General features: G+C 54.5%; 1 protein-coding gene across 1 annotated transcript in view; it reads right to left on the bottom strand.

The window, feature by feature from the left end:
- Positions 1-7,529, bottom strand: part of LOC116820372 (signal transducer and activator of transcription 5B) — a 66,638-nt gene extending 59,109 nt beyond the window's left edge. The window contains exon 1 of the mRNA XM_032772791.2: positions 7,247-7,529. The gene's annotated coding sequence lies outside the window, so the exon portion shown is untranslated. The remainder of the gene's footprint in view (positions 1-7,246) is intronic.
- Between the last annotated feature and the right edge of the window lie 2,407 nt (positions 7,530-9,936).

Genomic DNA, 9,936 nt, shown 5'->3' with positions numbered 1-9,936 from the left:
GCCCTCAGGTTCAGGCAGGCGTAACTCCTCCGCCGGGTGTGAGCGTGTGGGAACAGGCCCCGGGAAATTCGACTTCATCCCATAGGGGGGGAAGAACGGTCAGGGGGTTCTGGGACACGGGCGCGGAGGTGACGGCTTGGCGGGTTCCGAGGTGAGTGGACCAGACAGCTAGTTGCCCGGTGCCTACATTGGACCTGAGGGGAGTGTTCGGGGCCTCGTCAGGTGGCGTTAGCGAGGATCACCTTGAATGGGGGCTAGGGGATCCAAAGAGGGGAGTGCACATTCAACTGGCCTACCATGGCTAATGGGTAATGACTTGGAGAACTGGCTGGATGCACTCAGAGCGCCTGGTCTTTATCGGCAGAAGCCAGCGAGGGTAGGAGGACTTTGAGGAGGGGGGCTGAAGCGCCGGAGATAGGACGACAGGGTGGGCCGGGTCTCCGTTCCCCAGGATGGGGGAATTGAGGTACCATAGCCCAGGCTGTTATTCCCTAAACCAACCGCTGCAATTCAAAAAACGGAGCTGCAGCTGGATCCCTCTTGGGAGAAACTGAGGGCGGAGGCCACGGGGGCAGAACGTCCCGCGGGAGGACCGCCTGGGGCTTCCTGTGGGGAAGGGATTCCTGTTTACCGGGAATGGGCTGGTTTCAGGGCACATTGAACCTTGGACAGGTGGGAGCAATTTGTGGTTTTCGCAGAGGGTAACCGCCGCAGATTTTGTTTTGTATTGGCCCCGATATTCCTGTCAGGGCATCAGGGCATTCCGGCGCCACCCAGGCATAGCTGGCTGCAGCACTTAACTTGGCCTGGTTCTTGAACGATTTCTGACGTATTGCAGGCCTGTGACTTCCTGCAGGGGTGGGAAGGCCCAGGGACAAGGTAAAGACCACTGAGACCTTGGCCATCGTAGAGGGCCTTTCAGAAGGTGTGGCCGTGATCATAGTGGGTGCCTCAGCGTGGTTTGACGGGCAGGGAGAAAAATACTCGTGGGTAGTGGATTTTGCACGCTACCCGAGGCGGTGGCTTGTCGTCTGTCGAGGCGTACCAGTGGGCAGACGCAAAAAAACTTACTGGGGGGGGGGGGGGGGGACCCCCATTCTCTTTTCAGGCAGAGTGGGTCCCAAGGAGGTCTTAAGCAGGGGTCTAACTTCATGTTCAAACTCTGCTAGTGTTGTGGGAGAAGTGTGGGGTCAACAACACTGGGCCTCAGGCCTACCACCCTCGTCAAACGGCTGGTGGAGATTTCATGGACCCTAAGGGAGCTGAAACCTTTATGGAACAAGCAATCGCGGATGGGAAAGTATTTACCCAACCTTTGCTGTTTGCATATATGGGAGTGCCCAGGAATCACAGGGTTCTCCCTGTTGAGTTGTGTACGGGAGGAAGGTGAGGGGACCCTGGGACTGATGGGGCCGAGTGGAAGGAAAGCCTCTTCATACACAGATAGTTAAGGGTTAATGTTCTTCTACCTGTAAGGGTTAAAACAAACAGGAACAAAAACTGACCAGGGGGACCATTCAGGAGAACAAGATATTTTCACATTTCAAGGAGGGAAGCCTTTGGTTTGTGGTTTGGGTTTGGTTAGTTCTCTTCTGGGTCCTGGACGGACTAAGGTGAACCAGGTTGCTGCAATCTTCCTGCTTACAGTCTCTTATTATTCAGAATTATGAGCAAGTAATATGCTTTTGTCGTATATGCAAATGTGTAGTTTGCTGGAATATTTTAAATTGTATTTTTTTGAGCTGATTTATAAGCAACCGTTAACCATCTTTTGAATTACAGAGACTTTTTTATGTTTTCTTCTTTTTTAAAGTTTTCATTTTTTTTAAGAATCTAATTGATTCTTTGGTTTTTTGTTGTAGAACCAGGAATTGGGGAAAAAAGAAAGGGTGGGGAGTAAAGGTTATCTCTTCTATTGTCCCGGCGGGAGGAGGAAGAGGGGGGGGAGGAAAAAACTTTGCTGGTGGAAGTCAAGGGGAAGCAGAGAGGAGGAAGGGAGGTAGAAATCTGATTTCTCTGTGTTGTGTTTTCAGGAAGGTTTTTTTTTTTGTGGAAGCACAGTGATTCTTAGGGAAACCGAGGGAGTGGCATAGTGAAGGAAAGAGTTACTTCCCTTGTTATAAGAATCCAGGGGATTGGGTCTTTGGGGTTTCCCAGGGAAGGTTTTGAGGGGACAGAGTGTAACCAGCACTGTTTCCTTGGTTGTGCAGCGTAAGTTAAAAGGATGGTTATTAGGCTTAGAGGATTCGATTGCTGTACCCCAGATTATTGGCGCTTTAAGGGTCAGATTTGAATTATTACTATGACGAAGGGCCTCTGCGAACGGGGGTCGTGGTGGAGTGATTATATGTTTCCGGGGAAAAGCTCGTGGAAGCTTCATGGGGCTTTGGCAGGGAAACCTAGCAAGGGCCCAGCAGAAGCAGGAAGGTTGTACGGGACGCTCATCGGGGCCTCTTCATGGCTTTCCGGGGACCAGCTGATGTCCTATCACCCGTAAGGAAGACACAGGGCTGCAACAGTGCCTTAGGGACTTGCCCCATTTCAAGGTCATCAGACAGGGTAAACGAGGGACCTATGTGGTGGAATAGTCAGGACCGGGCACACAGCACGGGTTATGCATGTCACTTGTGAAACCGTACTGGGACAGGGAGAAGTTGGTGCTGGTAGTTGTGTGGCAGTGGAGATGAAGGGAGAGGGATCCCTGGTGGGGAACCTCCCTGACGGAAGGCATAACCCTGGCTGAAATCAATTCCCTCTCTGACAGCTGATCCCTGCCAGCCACACCTGAGATTAAGAGGGGTGCGCATCTGACCGCCGAAGTGTTTCAAACTGGAAGCCTGGCGCACTAATGGACTGTCCACGAGTGAGAGACGGATCAAACCTCCTAAGGTGTCCCCTTCAGGCACTGTGGAAAAGCCCAGGATTCTGAAGAGAGCGGTAGAATATGCTGCTTTAGGGTGATTCCGCTTAGTCCCAGCCCTGGGCCTCCACCCGTGTGCTGGTCCCCAAGAAGGATGGTCGAATCCGTTCTGTGTGGGACTATCGGAAAGCTCAGATGCAATACCGTATCGATGGGACCAACCCCAATGACGAGGACTGAGAGTTCTACAAATTGGGAGGTCCGGATCCTCACCACCATGGATCTTCACCAAGGGCTAACTGGGCAGGTGCCTTAGGAAACCGAGGCTTGGGTGAGTCTGCCTTTCAGCCACCCCAATAGGACTTTAAGTTTCCTTGGTCCCTGCCTTTTGGTTCTCAAAAGGGCACCTGCCCACTTTCCTCGGCCTGGTGGATGTTGCTAAGGGGGGATGGAGGACTTTGCTCTGGCATTATATTGACGATATCTTGTGTGTTAGCCAGACCTGGGGAAATTGTCCCAGGTGAGGAGGTTGGCTGGGTTTGCCTCCAGGATGCAGGACTGGACTATAAAAGCTGGAAGGTGCAAGGTGGGGATGGCGAGGTGTCAACCTGGGCCAAGTGGGGGGCGGCCACCTGAAGCCAGAGCCAGCCAAGGTGGAGGCGATTCCCCAGGACTGGCCACTCCCAGAACTAAGAAAGAGGCCAGGTTTCATTGGATTGCGGGGACCTGGTACTTACTGGAGGTTTGTGCCCCACTTTAGCTTTCCCTGGCGGGCTCCCCTCACGGAAGTGTGTAGGAAGGGAAAAAGCAGGACAAGGTGGTCTCGCTGAGGCAGTGCTTTGAGGGCTCTCTTGTGCCCTGAAAGGGGGCACTTATCCAGGGCCGATGCTGGTTAAAACCGGATTTTCAAACTGTCCTGGTTGTTTCACCGACGCCTCGGACACAGGGGTGGGGGGCAGTGCTAATGCAAACTGATACTAAAGGGGAGGACAACCCCATGTGTGTTACCTGAGCAGGGCTGCTGCCCGGGAGCCAGCACTTACTGCGGCAGATCGACGAAGAATGCTGGCCATTCGGTGTGGGCCCTCCAAAAACTGCCGCTCTATCATCGTTGGTGCGGTGCTTCACCGTGGAACACGGCCACTCGACCCTGACGTTGGCTACATCAAATGAAAGGGGTAATGCCAAGTGCTGGATGGAGTCGCTGCTGTCCGGGGTTATGACATGAGGTGGTTCATGTTGAGGGGAGTTTTGCCAAGTTATTAGTGATGCTTTATATGGGGCGGGGGCCTGAACTTCCCCAGGTCACTTGACATAAAGTGGACCTCTGCTCGTTCAAGCTATGAAGTGGGAGAGATGTGACGAGGTGGGTTTTTCTGGGGGTTTTCTGTCTTTCCAGGGTTTTGCACTGACAGGGTGGGACTTACTGTAACCTGGTGTTACTGGTTAACGATGGGTGAGGAGGGGAGTTTTTTTTTTTTTTTGTTATACAGAGGACGGAGAGGGACCCCAGCCCAGGAGACACAACCAGTTCTTGGCCAGTGGGAAGACAAATGGGTGCAGAGAGAGGACCCCGGTGATGACCAGCCGGTTCGCCAGAGGAGAGCTGAAGGAGAGGGGATCAGGCCTTCCTGTTACGGACCCTGTTTACCTGGAGAGAAGACAAATTGGATGAGGCGGGTTGAGGCCGGGATATTCAGAGACCCAGCTTGGGGAGCACGGGGCTCGGCTGGCGAGGGAAGGCAGGCAGGGGGGCCACTGGATGCAGGGAGACTGGATGTGCTGTTATTGTGAGAGGGCCAGGGGCCTAGGCCCTGAGGGAGTTTCCTGTTTTTGCTGTGTCAATTCTCAATAAACCGCTTGTCTCATGCTGGCTGAGAGTCATCTGGTTCTAAGAACAGGGTTGCATCAGCCCTTCGGGGTTGAAGAGGGCACCAGGGGGTCCAGAGTGTGTGGAACTGGGGTTCCAGCCCTGCACCCCTCTTCCTGGGACCCACAGTGACTTTTATCCAGCCAGTAAAACAGAAGGTTTATTGGACAACAGGAACACAGGTTACAGCAGAGCTTGCAGGCACAGTCAGGACTCCTCCATCCAGTCCTTCTGGGGGTTCAGGGTGCTCGGATCCCAGCTAGGATACCCTGAATTCCACCCCACAGCCCCAAACCCAAACTGTCCTGCCTTTCCTCCCGCGGCCGAATCCTTTGTTCCCTTCTCCTCCGCCCAGGTGCTCCCCCCTCCCGGGCTTGGGTTACAGGCTGAGCACCTGTCCCTCACCCAAAGACATCCCCTGCTTTCCCGTTCCCCACACAGACAGTCCCTACTCCATCACACAGGGAAGGGTCCGTGTCTGACCTGGGAAGCAGCCACCTCATTTTTTTCCAGGTCTCAGCCAAGCCCGGGGCATTGCAAAGCCACACCTACGTCTCAGACCAACCAGGCCTTGTCTGCAAGGAGTCTGAGGCCACACTCAATTAAACCCTTCAGAGGCAAGGACAGGCACAGCCTCTTCCAGGATGCCAATGCCAACAGCGACGAACCCTTTGCACTGAATGGACCAGCACCCCCAAGCCATGTGGGCACTCATGTGCCAACTCCAGACTAATGACCAGCACATGTGCACCTTGCCTGAACCTGCCCATCACAGCCCCGCTGACCCTCCTTTGCCAATAAACCCCTGGAAACCAGCTCTGACTGCAGGCACCTAGCCCACTCCGGGTTAAAGGCGAGCTGCAATTCACTCTTTTGTTGCTGACATACACTGCAATGAACAGTTTCACACACCCCTCTCGGTACTGCTGGCTGCACTCCACACCAGCTCTGGCATGTCCCTGGGGCCCTGCCAGGGACTGGGAACTGGCACACTGGATGGCCCAGGAGCTGTGAAGGCATCTCTGTCTGTAAAGCTTTTGGGATTTGGCATCACACTCACAAGCTTGCGCTTTGATGAAGGTTTCTCTCATCTGATCAAAAATGTGACATGTTCATTTCTGCATGTCTCCCCCATGAGCCTGGGCTCCCCCAGCCTCTCGCACCCCAACAGCAACTGCACAACAGGAAATTGCCTGGGCCAAGATTAAGTGACCAGAATGTCCCGCAAGAATAGTTTGAACCCACTCGAGCCACCCTAGAGCCTGCAGCCCCCACCCACAAACATCTCTGGCTTTCTGAAGCACTCCAGAAATCGACACTGCATAGCCCTACCCTGTCCGTGTTTCTCCACCGCTGAGTGACTCCTGACCAAGCCACAGGGCAAACAAAGCGAGAGAAATGGTTCACAAGGCCCATTAAACGGGAGGAAGAGTGGGCTAGTGTGAACCATGGACCGAGAACGAAGGAAGATCAGTGGAAATGGAAAATCAACGGATCCTTGGAAACCTGCTGGGAAATAAACAGAGCGTTTCTGAACACACCTAAGAACTGTGCTGAACCAACAGTTGCTGATGGGAGTTAAAGGCAGATGTGTATAACAAAAGTCCCTGGAGAGCAGATTTGGAAAAGGGACTTGACTAAAATTAGAAATATGACTAACAGAGGAGCCTGGAAAAACAAGAGGTTCAAAGCAAGAACTGGGGTGATAAGCTGGCCGGCATGCGGTGGGCTGGAGGCAGGGGGAACTCATTCCTCGCTCCATACAGAAGGGAGACAGAGAGGTTGGGGGGAGCGGAGCTGGGCCCACATTGCCCTTTGGGAGGCAGGCACAGCACAGACCCTGGGAAGGGGAGCATGCTCCCAAACGGTGACAATCCTAAGATTAAACTATCTGACAATCTCCCCCTCCTCTCCACTGCCGTCTGAGCTCCCAGAAACATGTGCAGTTCCTGCTGTCTCTTCCCCTCAGGACTCCTGTGAACCAGGAAACCCGGGAATGTGGTGGCACCACAGCCCCTTGCCCTGGGAAAGCAGCACTCCCATTCGAAGCACTTATAAAAGACCCAGGTGACTAATGGGCTCAGCAGGCCGGAGAGAGGCCCGTCAGGCTGCAGAAGCCAAGCCCAGCACACACGTCGCACACCAGAAATGCCACGGCTGCGTTTTAGAAAACAACAACAAATGGGAGAGACTCGCAAGCATTGAACACCCGTCCTCAGCCTGGGCAAGGGGTTATGACACACAACAGGCAAGAATCCTTTCCTCTTCCCCCCTGCAAAGCTGAACAGCCAGTGTTTGTGCATGGGGAGTAGACAGACAGGAATGTGTACACCGCACTCATCTTTCACATTAACAATGGAGCATGGAGCACTCAGAGCGCGCAGCCCGCATAGTGTCTAACAAAACCCTAGCAATCCCCCCGATCACACGCACAGCCATGTCGCAAACCAAAATGTCCATGCCACAACAGCAAGGACGTCAGAAGCCAGAGCAAAAGTAGAGATTGCAAAACTTACCAACTGTTTAAATAAAGAACAAGCTGTGACCATGTTATGGCTGGACTATAACATTCCAGTGCAAGAAGCTGTACGACCCGGTTGGGAATCCAGCCTGCTGTTAAAAGGTAAAACCTGGATCCCAAACTAAGCCGAACGTGAGCGTCTGCAGCAGGGGAAATGTGCACTAACGACCATATTTTGTTTTGCAAGCAACAAGCACTCCCGTCCCCTCTCTGGTGCAGCTAGATGGGCGGATTCTGCTTTATCAGCAGCTCAGCTCACCCCTATCATCCAGGAAGCTGTGTACACATACGCACCTCCCCCTGACGTTTCCCAACGCTGCAGGGAGAAGCAGCTGATGGCAAAGCACCTTCTATCAAGGGGCAGAGGCTGCAAGACTAAAACTATCCCTGTACCCAGCATGTCAATTTCAGGTGGGCAGAGGGGCTCAGACCCTTCCAACACACCTGCTGCTCCGGGGTGAAGAGGCTGCAGGAACAAAGCTCCTGGGTTTGTAAATACACTCCCCACCTCAGAAAGGTACATCAGAAAACAAAAGAGCTGCCGAGGCTGCTTTGTCTAGACACAGAGCCGAGAGCCTGGCTCAGCCGAGCAAAGGGTCCCCCTGGATCCAGCTACCTCCTCTGGCTCAGGGGAAGCATTCAGGTTACAGCAGAGACGGAGCTCAGGGAATAGGGTGACCAGCAGGGCCAGCTCCAGGCCCCAGCATGCCAATCGCGTGCTTGGGGCGGCATGCTGCAGGAGGCACGCAGCCGGTTGCCAGGAGGGCAGCAGGCGGCTCCGGTGGACCTTCCGCAGGCGTGCCTGCGGACGGTCCGCTGGTCCCGTGGCTCCGGTAGAGCATCCGTCTGCAGGTGGTCCACCCGAGCCGCAGGACTAGTGGACCCTCCGCAGCCATGTCTGCGGGAGATTCACCAGAGCCGCGGGACCGGCGAGCGGCAGAGCACTCCCCGTGGCATGCCGCCATGCTTGGGGTGGCAAAATGGCTAGAGCCAGCCCTGGTGACCAGATCTCCCGATTTTATAGGGACAGTCCTGATTTTTGGGTCTTTTACTTATATAGGCTCCTATTACCCCCCACCCTCGTCCCGATTTTTCACATTTGCTGTCTGGTCGCCCTATCAGGGAAGCAGGAGGGTGATGAGTGAGGTATCAGGGAAGTCCCCCAGTAAGAGAATCGGGAGGGCCAGGCTTACGTTTAACCAGCAGCACCACCTCGAAGTGAGGAGCCTCTCCTCACCCTGGCAGTGACGGCCCCTCTCTCTCTCTGCGCCTCTGAGGAGTTTTATAAACCGAACCCCCATGAGGTGATAGAAGCTGCTGGGCTCCCTGGGGTCTGGCTCAGTGAGCATCCCGCATGAGCAAAGGTCTGAACTGCCAGGACTGGGGAACGGGGCTCAGGTCTCTGTCGACTTGGGGATCCTTCCAGTGACTTTCCTCCATTCAAATAACCCTCCCGATGCTCCGGCTGCTTCCCAGAACCTCAGATGACGTCCAGTCTCGGCAATGACACCACCAAGGCCTGGCTTAGGAGAGGAAAGGCTGAAGCTGGGGGACACCAGCCTGTGGCTGGGGTGAAGCACTGCAGGCGGCTCTGGTTCAGCAGGGGCAGTGTTGCCCTTTGGAAGCAAGGAGCTGTATGCCTGAGGGCAGGGCTGGCTCCAGGGTTTTTGCCGCCCCAAGCAGCAAAAAGAAAAGAAAAGAAAAGAAAAGAAAAGCCGCGATCACGATGTGCAGCTCTACCGCCGCCGCTTCAGACTTTGGCGGCAATTTGGCAGCTGGTCCTTTGCTCTGAGAGGGAGTGAGGGACCCGCTGCCTAACTGCCGTCGAAGACCCGGACATGCCGCCCCTCTCCATTGGCCGCCCCAAGCAGCTGCTTGCTGGGCTGGTGCCTGGAGCCGGCCCTGCCCGAGGGGCCCCCAGTGCTCTCTACCTAGCCACCAGCCCAGCCCCCACCCATCCACTGAGCCTGCTGCACCAGAGTGCCGGGAAAGCAGCAGAAACCGGTCAGGGACATGGGGCTGGACAGGCCTGAGCCCTCCCTCAACTGGAACAGGTGCCCCACCAATTGGGACTTCCTGCTCCTGCCCCCTCTTGCAAACAGGTCCCACCCCCACTTGGCTGCCTGTGGCTTCAAGCCAAACCCATCGAGAAAGCGGCTTTTAAAATCAGCTGAGAGAATTCCCCCAAGTGTCTGACTCACATTTCCTGCCACGGGGCTCTGAGCACCCCCTGGGCCTTTCTAGAGACTGGAAGGTAACATGCTGCACTTCTACAACCATCTTTTCACCTGGAGATCCTAAAGCATGCTGGGCCCCTATCATAAGCCTAACTCCCAATTCTGAACCTTAGCGTCCAAAATGTGGGTGCCTAGCATGAACCTCCAAGCTTAATTACCAGCTTGGATCTTATCTCGCTGCCACCAGACAGGAATTACAGTGCCTGCCTCGCTCTGGTCCCCCAAACTTTCCCTGGAGGGACCCCAGGGACTCAGAGATTGTGTCTCACAACAAATGGAAATAACCACTTCCCTTCCCCTCTCTCTCCCACCCAGATTTCCTGCTAACCTGAGAGTATGATGCATCTCTTTACATCACAATACCAAGAAGCATGTCTCTCTATTCCACAAAAGAGAAACCCCAAATAACAAGGAAACAGAGATGATCTATCTTCTTCCCCCTCCCACC

This window comes from Chelonoidis abingdonii, chromosome 21 (genome assembly GCF_003597395.2).
Source record: "Chelonoidis abingdonii isolate Lonesome George chromosome 21, CheloAbing_2.0, whole genome shotgun sequence".
NCBI classification, from domain to species: Eukaryota; Metazoa; Chordata; order Testudines; family Testudinidae; genus Chelonoidis; species Chelonoidis abingdonii.
The sequence above is the reverse complement of the archived record's forward strand: the minus strand, read 5'-3'. Positions and strand labels throughout refer to the sequence as shown.